This window comes from Bacillus rossius, chromosome 16 (assembly GCF_032445375.1).
Source record: "Bacillus rossius redtenbacheri isolate Brsri chromosome 16, Brsri_v3, whole genome shotgun sequence".
NCBI classification, from domain to species: domain Eukaryota; kingdom Metazoa; phylum Arthropoda; class Insecta; order Phasmatodea; family Bacillidae; genus Bacillus; species Bacillus rossius.
The window spans coordinates 7,631,510-7,647,048 of NC_086343.1; the positions used below are offsets into that span (position 1 = coordinate 7,631,510).

The 15,539-nt window shown below is 34.6% G+C and overlaps 1 long non-coding RNA gene across 4 annotated transcripts; it reads left to right on the top strand.

Annotated features, from left to right (window-relative positions):
• The first annotated feature begins 859 nt into the window (after positions 1-859).
• Positions 860-15,507, top strand: LOC134540029 (uncharacterized). Of its 4 annotated transcripts, XR_010076390.1 has the most exons (6): positions 860-1,252; positions 1,710-1,882; positions 6,000-6,105; positions 6,569-6,794; positions 8,538-8,649; positions 12,693-15,507. It is a non-coding gene; the product is annotated as an uncharacterized LOC134540029 (long non-coding RNA). The 4 variants fall into 4 exon arrangements; XR_010076388.1 differs by lacking the exon at positions 860-1,252 and having other exon boundaries at positions 1,505-1,960; XR_010076387.1 differs by lacking the exon at positions 860-1,252 and having other exon boundaries at positions 1,505-1,882.
• The last annotated feature ends 32 nt before the right edge of the window (positions 15,508-15,539 follow it).

Consider the following 15,539-nt stretch of genomic DNA (forward strand, 5'->3'; position numbering starts at 1 on the left):
GTCGCGAAAATAACTTAGCGCTTTGTGTATCCTCTGGCTGAAAGAGGTATTAAAACCTTTGCCGTGAGCTTTTATTCAAATTACTCCAAAAGTGTAAAAAAAAAATGGCATGAAAACTGAAGTAATAAATTTTTGTACAATTAGCTGGTAATTTATTGTTGGATGCTAAACTACCCTTTTACTTTGTAATATTTAGATTTTTTTTATTTAAACCTCCACATTTTGTTACATTTGATGGTGGCGCCGGTTAGTTTCGTTTTTGGAGGTATGACTACTTGTTAACATGTTTGTTTGTGAGTTAGAAGGTTTCTTTTTCTGACAGGTAGGCTATTGTCATTAATTTATGATAAATTTACTAAGGATGTTTTAACGTAGCCTATTAGTTTGTTTTCCGGACGAGGAATGTAACTACGAATGTAGAGTGAAAATTTTTATTTGCGTTTGAACATAAACACATTTCAGATACCTAGGTAGATTATTTTTGGTAGCATGTGGGAGGCGGGCAGCCTTCTTTTCACAGACGAGAGAGCCAAATATCCGATCGTGCATCTTCCGTTGTTTTTTTTTTTTGTTCATTGTAAATAAATATGGCGGTGTTGATAAAAGGATACTAATGGTCAGTTAGGTTAGGTTAGCTACATTATAAATACTTTAAAACATTTTGGACGGTTGATTTGGTTAGGATAGCTACATTAAAGATACGGAAAAAAAAACATGAACTTCGGGGAACTTCGGGTTTTGGCTCTCTCGTTTACTCACGTTGGCAAGCCTTCTTCAGTTCATGCTCGCTTTTTTTTCCCGTACCACATAAGGCGTATTTATTTGGGGGAAAAAAAAATCGCGGGCATTTATTCTCCAAATGCGCGGGTTTAAGTTATAAGATGTCATTCTTAAAATTAGCAAGAATTAATTATAAATACTTTCAAATATTGTGGATGGTTGGTTATATTAGTTAAGTATAGCTACATTTAAAATACTGTAAAATCATTTTATTGTTGCTTAGCAAATAACTTTTTAATATGTAGCTATCCAGCGCTAGGCAACCGTTTACATGATTTCGCAGTATTTTTAATGTAGCTATCCTAATCAAATCAACCGTCCACAATGTTTTAAAGTATTTATAATGTAGCTAACCTAACCTAATTGACCATTAGTTATCATGAGTTGTATATTTATTTACAATGAAAAAAACAACCGAAGATGAACGATCGGACGTTTGGCTCTCTCGTCTGTTGAAAGAAGGCTTGCCAACGTGAGTATTCGGGTATGTCCAGAAGGATGAGTGAATCGTAGGCTTCCCCTTGTTTGTTGTTAGTGCATGTTGTTTTGACAGTTGAAACGTAGCCATAATATTTTAAAGTTTAAGTTAGCACCTTTAATTATTAAATTTAATTTTCGTAAGTTGTAATGATAATCTAAATTACTGTAAGTTATTAAAGTTAATTTAAAGACTATTGAATGAGAGATTTAAATTTCATTATTTTAGTTTTAATTTGGGCTCTGTTTTACAGTGAAGTTTGATTTGTTTACGTGACGTCAGGAGATAATAATTGTCTTATGGGTTACATTAAGTTAGATTTACGTACCAGTGTATTGATAGCAAGATACAAATTGGTTTATAATGAACGTTACAAACGGATGTACAATTATAAAGAAACTGAAATGTTAGTAAAAAAATGTTGAGAGTTTTTCCACACATGTATGCGTAGTCGCGCAGAACGTACGTGGTATGTGCTGCTCTCTGGTGATAAGTGGCCGAGATTAGCAACAGTTGGCAACAGGAGTATCTACAGTTGGCAGGCCTGGAGCCTGGCTACGCTGACTGACGATAAACATAGCCACGTGCCGTGACTTTGCCATCATCTAGGAGCATTTGTGTATGGTAAATGAGTTGTAAAAAATAATTTAGTGTTAAATTAGTATGTCTAACTTTGTTTCAGGACAAGGGGAAAGTATGCAAGTAAGTGAATAGTTTAACAATTTTACAGTTACGCGCTGCATTATAATTGCATGGTTATTTTTTATTTAACCTGAAAATACACGGTAGGTATAATTATTGTTACTATTTTATAAGTCCAAATTATGCTTTGTTTATAAAATTATTTTACTTTAAAATAACTACAGCAAGTATTTATATTTATTTCACACACTAAGATAAAAATTAGGTAAATATGTAGAGTCGCGGTATATGCGAAAACAAATGCTAAAAATCCGAAAATACTTTTATTCTATGCTCTTTCACTTCCTCTTTTCAATAAACCCGGCGGAGATAAGAAATTCCAAATACTTTAGGAGATATCGAATTTTTATTTTCCATCACAATACCGACCATTGTTGCTTGTTTACGTTTATGATTTTTTTTATTTTCGCGACGTAGGTAGAACGACTACATCATTTTCTACTAATGGCAAAGGAATTGTAGCCGCCTCTAACGTAGGTGAGTTTTTAACGTTTCAAATTTTAATGTTTTATTTGTTGCGCAAGTAATGAGTAAAAAAAAAATTACGTGAGTTCCTACCGTTCATCCTTTGTCCCGGTTTGTTAGGTCAGGTCAGCTACATTATAAATACTTTAAAACTAAACAACCATTAAAATTAATTTATATTATTTTTAATGTCTGCTTAGTTTGAAAGTATTTATAATGTAACTGACCTGACCTAATCGACCATTTTAATTAATTAGGCATTCACGAACGGTAAATCAAGATGCACATAAAGTTCGCCATTCCCGATTACACCCGAACAATTTACCTTCGGCCAACCTCGGGTTTATTTATTAATATTTATATTTCTCTGTTTATTTTAATGTAGATATACTAACCTAACTAACCGTCCATAGTGTTTTAAAGTGTTTTAATGTAGCTAACCTAACATAACATAACTATAGTAATAATATTTTCAGATTTTAATAGATACTCCTAAACAAGCAACAATGTAGTCGTTCACCTACGTCGCGGAAAAAAAAAATCATACTCGTCTCGTAAACAAGAAACAATGGTGGCCGCCTGAATTCACAGGTATTGTGATGAAAATTTAAAAATTCAATATCTCCTAAAGTATTTGGAATTTCTTATCTCCGCCGGTTTTAATGAAAAGAGGAAGTGAAAGAGTATATAAAAAAAGTAATTTCAGATTTTTAGAATTTTGTTTTCGCAAATACCGCTACTCTACATGTTCAAAATTAAAAAATTCCATATCTCCTAAAGTATTTGGAATTTCTTATCTCCGCCGGTTGATTTGAAAAGAGGAAGTGAAAGAGCATAGAATGAAAGTATTTTCGGATTTTTAGCATTTTTTTTCGCATATACCGTTACCCTACATATTTACATATATATATATACATATATGTATATGTATATATATGTGTATGTGTGTATATATATATATATATATATGTATATATATATGTGTATGTGTATATATATATATGTATATATATATATATATATGTATATATATATATATATGTATGTATATATATATATATATATACACGTAGTTTGTAAAAATTATAATAGTTAAACATTTAAAAATAAACGGGGCTGAGCCCTGGACCCAGGGGTCTACCCAGGCCCATCCTTGTGGGGGCCATTGTGTAAACTGAGGATAAGTTAGATTCGAAACTGAAAAATTACCGGATCGTACCATAATTATCGTACACACCTTAAAAACCCAGAAATTTGTTCGTGCAACAACAGCCTAAGTCAATTCCTTAAAATGATGTGTATAAAATAGGGGAAAAAATTATATATGCATGGTCATGAACTTAGACGTATTAATAACATGTTTGCAAGTCAGATATTCAAAATTAAATAAAAATATAAATGTTTAATTAGGATAAAAAAAATTCGAAACTGAAATTTGAATTTGAAAACAAGCGTGATTTTGATAGTATATAAATATTAATATAGACAATGGTGCAACATTCGGCTTGGTGCAAACGTTTAAGGAGACCCTTGGGTACACCACACAACCTTCAAAACTAGGGGATATGGAACCATTTTTTACCACGAGCCCCCTTTGTGGTGATTGTGTTTATTTTGATCAGACTTGTAAATAAATAAACGTTTGCACCAAGCCTAATCTTTAACCATTGTCTAGTTTAATTGTTATTAATTTCTTTTTGACAAGTCTGATCATAATAAACACAATCACCACAAAGGGGAGCTCGTGGTAAAAAATGGTGCCATATCCCCCAGTTCTGAAGGTTGTGTGGTGTTCCCAAGTGTCTCCTTAAACGTTTGCACCAAGCGGAATGTTGCACCATTGTCTATATTAATTTTTATTAAATTATTTATTTACAAATCTGAAATAAAAACACATTTTTACCACAAAGGGGGGCTCGTGGTAAAAAAATGGTGCCATATCCTCCGTTTCTGAAGGTTGTGTGGTATACCCAAGGGTCTCCTTAAACGTATATATATATCCTATTTTATACACATCAATTTAAGGAATTGACTTAGGCTGTCATTGCACGAACGAATTACTGGGTTTTTAAGGTAAGAACTATAATTATGGTACGATCCGGTAATTTTTCAGATTCGAATCTAACTTATCCTCAGTATGGTGCAAGGTAATTTTAGGCTAACTACCAGTGTATATCGTTATTGTTTACGTCTGTTCGAATAAATATTTAAAGGTAGAAAACGAAGCTGAAGTAAAGTAACGAAAAAAAAGTAAAAACTTTTTATTGAACTTAAAAGAAGTGAAATAACTGAGCTGAAGTTAGCTCTATCTGGCCGCCCGCACAGAGAGCTTGGGACAACAACGGTCTAAGTCATTCCACGCAACTACAGCAATTCCCGGCCGAGTTTTTATACTTTTACTAAACAATATGTGACAATAACGATATAGAAGGTACATAGTAACCTTCATACATGCGTGTATTATCAATAAGAATTAAATTTAGAATACGAACCATCGTACGGGTTGCAACCAGGGGCTCTAATAGCTTCGAATGTGTGATTTTCATGGTCTCGTGTCATAAAACGTATTTTTTTAAAGCCACTTTGCGATTTTTCTCCAACATAGCAGGTAGGTACCTGTACAATGCTTCACACTCTAAATTTAATTTTTATTGATAGTACACACATGTATGAAGGATACTATGTACCTGCTATGTGGGAGAAAGTTGGTAAAGTGGGTTTTAAAAAATAAGGTTTGTTACACAGCCCATGAAAATCACACATTTATTTATTTATTTATTTATTCAGTTTTTGATCTGTAGATCCTATATGGAGGTAAGGACTCCGGGATATAGAAGAAGTCAATTAATACAAATATATACATATATACAAACATACTGTACAACCATAAAAACTAAATATTACAGAGTACTTTTACATTTCAATAGTAAGAAACAGAGAAGAAAAAAAAACATGGATACATAAGAAATGGTATAAACTGAAGTCTAAGGCTCCCGGCGAAGAGTTAGTTTACATTCTATGCTATTAGAGTCCTTGGTGTAACCTGTATGATGGTTCGCACTCTAAATTTAATTTTTATTGATAGTACACACTTTTATGAAGGACGCTATGTACCTGATATGTGGGAGAAAGTTGCTAAAGTGGGTTTAGAAAAATAAAAACTCTGGTGGAAGTTGCCGTAGTTGTGTGTAATGTAATGACTTAGGCTGTTGTTGTTCCAAGCTCTCGGTTCAGGGCGGCCGGATAGAGCTAACTGCAGCTCATGTACTAACACAATAGTGTTTTATTTGTTGGTATTGGGCTGGAATAAACTACAGGACTAGAATGAACATTTACAATTGTGGTTATTGTATCGGGTTAAGGTGAAATACAACAGTAGTGTTTTGTTTCTTGGTATTGGATTGGAATAAACTACAGGACTAGAATGAACATTCACAATTGTGGTTATTGTATCGGGTGAAGGTGAAATACAACACTACTGTTCCATCAGATTGTCATTTGTGGCATTAAGTGTGTGTGAGTGTGTGATGAGAGCACAAAATTTCTACAACTCACTCTGGGAATGTGGTTGCAGATGCACCTGACACATTCTTCGTGCCACTTGGATCGGAGTACGCGTCGCATGTCCTGGATAAGTGGGAATACTAGCAGTTGGTATGATGCAGTACACTGTATGTGTGGTAAGCTATGCGTATTTACGTTTTGGTTTTGAGAAGGTGCTAACCGGTGTCACGTAACGCATTTGTGAGCCTCGGAGACTTGCAAGTGCGATGCATTTCAAATTGTGTCTTAATCTTGACTGTGGCATGTTGTGTACAGCAGTGCTGGCTGCTCCGACAAAATGTCTTTGTCACATGCGTGTGTCATAAGCCCCCATGTACATAACACCAGGTATGATGCTTGCACATGTGTCTTATCATGAGGTCATCATCATGAAATAAAATAATTCACAAAGTATAATTACATGTGTGTATGGATGTCTTAACGGACCGAAAACTGTTGCCTTCCAAACAGTTAGTTCAAAATTAGGGCAAAGCCATGACATTCAGGTCAATTAAAGTTTTCTTGTAAAAAATGCCGACATTTTCAATGAATAGTCTAGCCCCATCCCTCACCCCTCTAGCTATTCATCTATGCCAGCAGGCCGCACAGCAGAGGAAACTCAAGGTCACCTCCGTGAAGCCTCCGCCGGGGTTATTCCCAGCCCTGGTGCGGATACCCGGACCACCACCAACCCTGGAGGAGCTCGTCCGACGCCAGGAGAACTGCCCGGATCTGCGCTACGGCTTCCTTCTGCCGAGGGGACTCAGCGAACTGTTGCAGACCGCCCTTCCAAGTATCAGCACAACCACCATCAAGAGGCAAGAAAGTAACGTGATATTTAATATAGAGAGGGCGGGCAAGCGTCAGCCATTAGTTGTAGCCTACATTATCCACCCAACTTTCGTCAACTTGGACCTGAAACAGAAAATATGGTTAGCACACACATATATCCATTTGTTAAGTTTCAGTAAAAAAAAAAAAAAAAAAAATACAACCCTAGATCACGGCCTTGCCCTTGAAGGCCACTGGGCATATGACGTGTATGCACGACCATGAAGCAATGGTGTTTACATGAGTAAATGGACATAATTATAAAATAACACCACATTTGTCAATATGGATTAAGCACAGGAAATTGTAATTCACAGTACATATGACAAAAAGATTGCATTTTTAATAAAGTATTTTAATAAAATATTTAACTTTGGAGGAAGAAAGCCTAATGCATTTATAAGGAATTAAGATGACAATTTTGATGGGTGGAAGGTTTGGGGGTTTACAATGGGGAATTTAACACATGCTACGCCAGCAGAGCTCTGGTTGCAACCTGTGCGATGGTTCGCACTCTATTTTTAACTTTTATTAATGGTACACACATGTATAAAGGTCACTATAGTCACTATGTACCTGCTCTGTCGTTGTAAAAATATAAAAACTCGGCCGGAAATTGCCGTAGTTGCGTGGAATGACTTGGGCCGTTGTTGTCCCGAGCTCTCTGTGCCGGGCGGCGGGATAGAGCTAACTTCAGCTCAGTGTGGCCTGTACTTGTGATGTGGGGTGAGAAACCCTCACATGAAGTCGTCAGGGCAGATAAGTATAATGCAATTGAGAGGCTGTTAAGCCTGATTGAATATTAGTTGTGCAGTGTCCATTTGAGAAGCAGTGGCTACCATGGTAAGAGGCACCCATTGTCTAAAGTGATTGGCCTAGAGGATAGGTAGGTACCACGAGATTGGTTGCTTGTCAAATCCAGCCGGAAAAAAAAAAGAGGATTTTTGTGATTGGGTTGGAGTCCCAAGAGAATAAAGATAGGTTTGTTGCCCGTAGAAAAGGTTGCGTGTTTGATGAAGTTGCAAGCAAGAGGTTAATTTTTATGCAGCTCTTTTGAGACTTAAGACAGGTTTCCTGTGAAAGTACAAACAAAGCTTGGGGTTAAGCCCCTATTTTTGCATAAAATTATCCTTTAAAGTGTTTAAGAGAATAATAGATAAATTTATGAGGTACAGAGAAGCATAAGTAAGGAATAAATGGTCTAATTTTGAATGCAGGCATAGAGGTTTTGGGAAACAGACAGTTTGATATACAATTTGTGTAGGCCTAATGACATAGAGTAATCATCTAAGAGTAATATAAGTTATTGTAATTTAATAAAAGGAAAAGTTAGAAGGTAAAACAGAATTTTTGAATTTGTTACTAAGGAAATACTTATTGTCTATTTTTATTTCACAGTGTTTTAACTTGTAAGGTGAAAGTGATAAATAAGTTATGCATTTGTAGGGACCAATAAAGAGAAATGCTAGTAAATTTTATTCTGTCGTAGATGATTGTGTCTGGTTTAGTTAATTTATTTCAAGTAAAGTATGTGAGGAGGATTTAATAAATGATTAAATTACATACAAGTGTATAATTTAAGCAAGAAATTTTTTTTAACTAGATTTTGAGGAAAAAAAATTATAAAAGATCATCAGTCAAGGTGAATGTGTGCTAATTGATTTCTTTGCAGGATAAAAGCATAATTGAGAGTTTGTGAACAAGGATATTACAAATGGTTGTTTTGATTGTGTTGCAGTTACCCTTCCCCTACAAGGGACCATGATGTTAGAAGATATCGAGATGAAGACATGGAAAAGTTGGCATCCGAATTCAATGGAACTTCTTGTCTGACTACAGATTTTAACAACGTAATGTAATTTTTTTATTCATTATTATTATTATTATTATTATTATTATTATTATTATTATTATTATTATTGAAACAAGCTATGTGGACGATACCATAGTGAAGACTAAACTAAGTGACAGTTTGAGTGTTTCTAATTAATTTTATTTACAGACTGGACATTGTGTTGATGTGTGCTGTCTTATTGATTTCATGTGTGTTAAGAGTTTAAGCTTTTATTGTGGTTTAACAACTTAAAAACCATTAAGTATTGAAAATTTTAAAAATAGGCTTGTTGTCAAGTTAGATTTTAGCATTAAAGCATTGGTAAAGTGTTTATGAGTTTTTTTTTTTTTTTTTTCACAAGAGAATCAAGCAAAATTTTGTAGTTTATTAGGTACTGACATAAAATTTTGTTAAAGCTTGGGTTGATAGATTTCTTTACATTTGTGACAAATCCTAATTTTTGTTTTTAATTAAAAAAAAAAAGTTTTTTTTTCTTTCTAAAAATAGGAGTGAGGGTGGATGTCTATTTTATTTTTGTTAGGGTTTAAATAATTTTTAAAGTTTGAACTAAGTTAAGTATTTCTATGTTAGAAATTTTAGTAATCAAGTTTATTATGGGTTAAAGAGTTTAGTTAAATATGGCTTAGGATTTTGGGGTGAGATTTAAACCGGTCACTTCTTTTTCCCCTCTTCCTACTGACTTTGACCTACTGGTGGACTTGACACCCTAGATAAGGGAACAGAAGAAAAGGGAAGTGTGAAGGTTTATTTGATAATTTTTTAAGCAAGAATGTGGCCTGCTGGAGGTGTTATGATCTGTCTTCATGGTTGGATTCTCTTACGAAAGAAATCGCGGGGTGAACTTTGATTACGACCTGATGGTTGTGGGCCAGGAATATTTGGTTTTGGGCCCAAACCAAACTTTGTTTCTAGCGGCAGAAAAAGAGTGACTTTGGCTAGGAAGCCTGTACTTGCAGTTATTTGTGGGTTGACCCTCGTGGTGTAGCCGTGACGGCTCCAGGGAGAGATGGAGTATTGAAACGATACAAATGATGTACATTTAGGTAACATTACCACACATTTCAGTTCATTCCTTTTTATTTATTTCGTTACAATTTAAGCATTTAAACATTGAATGTTTGATTCAGTTAAAATACTCTTATTTCATTTCAAAACGGGTTCTTTTGATGCTTTTTCATGTAATTTTACTTTGTTTTATTTATTCAATTCCAATTACATTTGGGTACAAATCATTTTATGTATTTGTATTGTATCAAGTTATTTTGTTTGTCATATTAGGTTTCCGATGCATTTTAGGTATATGTGGATGTACTTCATTTCCATTTGCATCGTGGCAGTGCTGCCCTCAAACAGAAAAAGACATGTATGGGTGGGTCGTGTGACGAGACCTGCAACCCAGTCGCACCATTGAAGCGGTTGTGTTGTTTGTGGACGGAACTGAATGAGATCCTGAGTCGGGCACAGTCTCCAGTTGTCATGGAACCTTCCCTGAAGTCTGTCCTCTATAGTCAAGCCTGAGTAATTTCCTGTGTGGGACTCACGGCCCCCCACTTTCGACTACAAGCCCTGGACCCAGGATCGGAGACTGCCCCGCCCCCTCCCAGTTTTACAGTAACGCGCTACATTATAATTACATGTTTATTTCTTACCTTCAGTCTTTTTTAGAGTGTTATTTAACCTGAGAATACGAGGTATAATTTTGGTTACTATTTTATAAGTCCAAACTAAGGTTTATTCATAAAATTATTTTACTTTAAAATAAGCACAGCGAGTATGTATATTTATTTCACACAAGGAGGTAAAAATGAAAATAGTCACAGAAAAATAAAATTAGCTGTAGGTGTTGAATATTCTAAAATCTCTTTAGATAAAAAAATATTTAATATGTTATAATAGTTAAAAATAAACAGGGCTGGGCCCATAGAAAAGAGAGGGAGGGATAGAAAGGCCACTCTCTGAATAACAGCTAGAACGCTATTTGCAGCGCTGTTGTGGCCGTGCACAGTACTAACCGTATAAACCTATAAACATTGGTGGAAGAATGACCTAAGTAGCTATTTATGCTAAAACCACCTATGTCACAAGCTAGCATTTTTGTACACGTGGCGGCATTGTATTTTACTTAATACGTAATTTTATACTCAATTTAACAATGTACCTCAATGAAAATATGGCCACTAACTAATTGAATAAATAAACGCCAGATATTTTCCAGTTTCCACCTACGAAGCAATAAGCAAGTAGCACGCAAATAACCTAAAGTCCTAAACAAAAAATTGGTTGTCTGTAAAGTCGGTTTACGGACGATAGTTTAACGTGACAACGTCATAACAAAACATTGATGAAATTATTGATCCAGAAGAAAAGGAAATATCATATTCGGCCTGAGACTGAGCCGTAATAGGTTTTCGCAACCACACCATTTAGGCATTAAAAATATTATATTCTTTGAGGAAGAATTTTTTTTTAATTTTTCTATCTTTTGCATGATAAAATCTACCTCTGCATACTTTTATGAATAAAATTGAATCATTTTTTTATTGAATTATCACTATTTTGTATGGATACAAAGGAGTGAAATGAAATGTGCAATTGAATTAATAAATTTACTTTTATTTGCATTCATTAATTCAAATATATTTATTACTTTTGAAATGTTGTGTACGCCGTATTTATTTTTACAAGTACAAAAAAAAAAATTCGCAGCTGCTGGGTTTTGAACCGACAACCTTTAATGTAAGAGTTAGGTCTGCTAACCACACGCCCACGAGGCCATACTAAAGTAATGTAGTTTCAGATGTTATATATATTTATAAAAATTTTGTTCACGGTAGGGGAATAATATTAACATGATTTTATAACAAATACACATCCCAAATACACCAAACTTATTTATAATGTGTTACAATATTTTTTAAAACATTGTGCAAAAGATCCCGGGTGTAATTTGAATTATTATGTGTAACTGTAAAACACCATTGTTGGTTCAAAACGTATTTTATTTTTCTAAATTACTTTTAAATAACCGTACCGATTGTGCTGAAAATCGGTGGACGATCGTTAAATTACATAATATTAATAAATCAAAAGACGAAAATATAATTGAAAAGTGAAATCGATGGTTGTTCCAATCGAGTGGAAGAGAGATGCCACGCATGCGTACAATGAGCATGAAGAGAGATGCCACGCATGCGTACAATGAGCAAACAGGACACATCCGTAGTGGGACACTTTTTCGTGCATGCAGCCAGCGTTCATAGATTTATTAGACGTTGTCACGTCAAAAATACGAAAGAAAAATTGCCGCCATTACAAATGATCCTTGGCAACGAATCATAAACAAACATTGAGCAGTGAGCACACTAGCGCTCTTACGGCCGTGCACACAAACAAAACGTTGTTCAAGTATCTCTCTAATGAGTGCACATCCCGTGGCTGGGCCCATCCAGCCCCATCCTTGTGGGGGCCATGGCCCATGGGTGAGTTTAAGCTTTGTTGGGTTAAGTTCCCCGTGTTGATTTAGGAATTGTTTTCTATTGTAGTTTCCTATAGTAGTTGAATTATAAGGAATTTTAAATTTATATTTTTTATTTGATATAATGATGCATATCTAAATATTTTTAAACATGTTGAAGGAAAAAATAGTAATTTTCAAAATTAAAATTATTTAATCTCAATGAAATGTGTTGAAAAGTAATTTGGTTATGAGTGTGGTGTGTTGTTGTGGCTAGAGGATAATGCCTAGAGACCGGAAAAATTCGCGAATTCATTTCGCGATAGGCTAACATACAAATCCTTATACCTCAGTGCTGCCTCTGCCATTGGCTCACAACTCTCCTGGATGACTGGGCCAATGAGAAACACCCAACCAAAGCTTTATCGAATCACAGGCCGCTACGCTGGAACGTCTCACAAGACAGCAGCCAATGAGTGGGTGGCATTTGACCGAGTGTACGTAGAACTATGGAGTTCATCCTACAGGTCATTGAACCCGCAAATTTTTCCGGTCCCTAATAATGCCTGTGGATATTGTTACAGCAGTTGTCTGGCGGTGAGGGCGTCCCGGGCTCCGAAGTGGAGCTGCCGTGGAGTCCTGTTCTGAAGACGAGGCGGACTTGCGGCTGTTCGTCGGTCGTCGGCTTCAGGACAGCCCTGCCGTCGAGAAGTCGTGTCGTGCATCAAACAGCTAGTACAAGAAGAAAAATTCTTCTGGGACAATTTAAATTAACTTTTTACACTAATAAATTCTTTTCACTATTAAAATCAATCAGCTCTCTAAAATAACACTATGTGAAGACACAACAGTCTAACCAATCCTAAGAAAGAGACATTTTATTTTTTTGTAGTCTGTACATAAATTATTATTGTCTATTATGTTATTTCATTTTTAAAATCAATTTTTTTTTTGTTTTTGTTAAAAGAAGTGTCAAACTTAATTAAGGTAGGCTTTGATGCCTCTAGTCCCAACAGGGAACCCGCTTTCACAGTTCACAGTACTTTATGGTGGTGTTTTGATTATTTTCTTTCAATTTTAAATTTGAATGCAGAAATTAAAATTTTAAATTTTGTTTTTATTATTTTTATTTTAGCTTAATGGGACTCGAGTTCAGTTAGCAGGAAGTAATGTCGCTTTCCAGAATTTTTCGGTATAGACGTCTTCAAATTACTATCTTTCTTGGTACAGGCTGGATGCTGGCATGAGAAACGTGGGGTCCTCTCAGATAGTTTGTACCTTGACTAAAAATGTCGGGCCGGCTTCACCGAACCCTTCTGGAAAGTAGGAGGGATGGCGGACACTTTTCAAGCGCAAGTTCGAGTCAGCTCGGTTTAGGCTCACTGGGCGGGCTCCTGCCCGTCCTGGTGATGAGTCGAGGTTGTTTGAGATGTCAGTTGGCGTTTTATGATGTAAATGTTTTAAAATGACTGGGTGGGCACCGGCCACCCAGGTATCTGTTCTATTAATTTCGCGTTGATAATTGTTTAAAGGTAAAATGGCTAGTTAAATCTACAATGAGAACAGAGGCAGGGGAGCCCAGAACTTAAGAAAAGATCCAAATTCATGTAAGTTAAAATTTTTATATGTACAAGACTCAGTCGTTAGTAACTTTGTTTTTTAAGTATTCTGTTTTGTCTCTTTAAGTGCCTAGTTTAAAAATGTCTAATTTACTAAAGTTCTGGTTTGTACTCCCTTAATCTCAACTGGTCCTGTTATTGAGAATCTAATTAATGTTGACACCTCAAGCAATTATTTCGAAACTGAAATGTATAAGACTGTTATTATTAATCTTTATCTCTTTCATAATGTTTTTTTTTTAAAGATATAAGTTTTAAGTTATTTAGATTAATTATTTTATATTTTATTTAAAACTATGAATAATAAGAAGTCATACCCTAGAACCTCCTGTAGAGGAGGGAAACAGATCCTTGATTTAAGTCTTAATGTCGTAAATCCTCTTGTAGCTCTACCATAATAATGATTTAATTATTTTTATTCATGAGTTACATCATTTTTTCCCCACAGAAAGATACCATTTGCTCTTAGTAGCTTGTGTTTTATTTTTTGATATTAAACTATCCTATCATTTTGTTACATTTAGATTAAAATATTTTATTTAAAAATCCACATTTTGTTGCAATATTTCTCAGTACGAATTCAGTTACTTAAATAGCTCTTATATGAGTCATATAGCAGTTAGAAGTAGTGATTTTGCAAGTGTGTTGATCATATTTTCTTGTAAATATAATATTGTAGCACATGCTACCCTTATGTAAACTTGTATAACCATTGTATTTCACCACTGTGCAAGCTATATGCTGCCTGCTGACAGCTCACAAACACTCATCTTCCAGAATCCAGATTTTTTTTTTTTTTTTTGTTTCCCATTCTAGTTTGTACAAATTAGTGCTAAGGTTGTTTTATCTCGTCAAGCTTTGAAGCTATGTTATTAGTATGAGAAGACTGAGAGAAGAAATAATTACTTTTACATAACTGACTGCATGTATATAGCAATAAGATATAGTGCATTGTTAATATCATGTAAAAAATTTCTTTATAACAATTCTGTGGAAGTGAGCTGCTCTTCAGATGTTGCATGCAGAATCATGGTTTTTTTTAGCATTGTTTTTGGTTGTATTGTAAGCAGATCGTCCAGTAGGAGTACAGCAAAGAAGTATGTATAATATGAAATTGCAATTAAATACAGTATCATATCAAAATTTGTGATGGAATTAGCAGATCTCTATAGAACTACAAAGCTGATTAGCAAAACCTTCCTGTAATCAACACTTTACCTAACATTGAATATTGTATTTCTTCAGTGAGTGTATTCCACAAACGCATATACTACATGTGATGAGTTTATCCAGAGTTAGTGGTTTTATGAGCTGTTTGCAAATTGAGTTATTCCTGATGCAAGTTGGCCTGCTAATGCATGATACCATACCATTTAATTCTTGATTTGAAGCCTATCAAAATGTTTATACATATGTATTTTCTCAGCGATATAAATGTTATTCTTCAAACAGCAGAACCAATTGACTGTGACACTCAGAAGCAACATTTCCTTAATTATATTTGTAAAAAAATATGTTATAAATAAGTACATATTTGTAGTTTGTCTTGACGAACTATCATAAAACTTTATGTTATTATTATTGTTTGCTCTATATGCAAGTTTGGCATACTTTAAATTTTTTTTGTATGAATAATTTATTTGTGTTGAAGGGACGCAACTGTGTCTGTTGTCATTTGGCGAGAAGTTTCTATGTTATTGATCAACTTGTGCTTTAAGAAATATTCTAAGTTTGTTACATGTGAAAATTGTTTATTAAAAGTAAAGAATTATTTTTCGGATATTTGTTGTGATGACATTTTTCAGAAGAAAT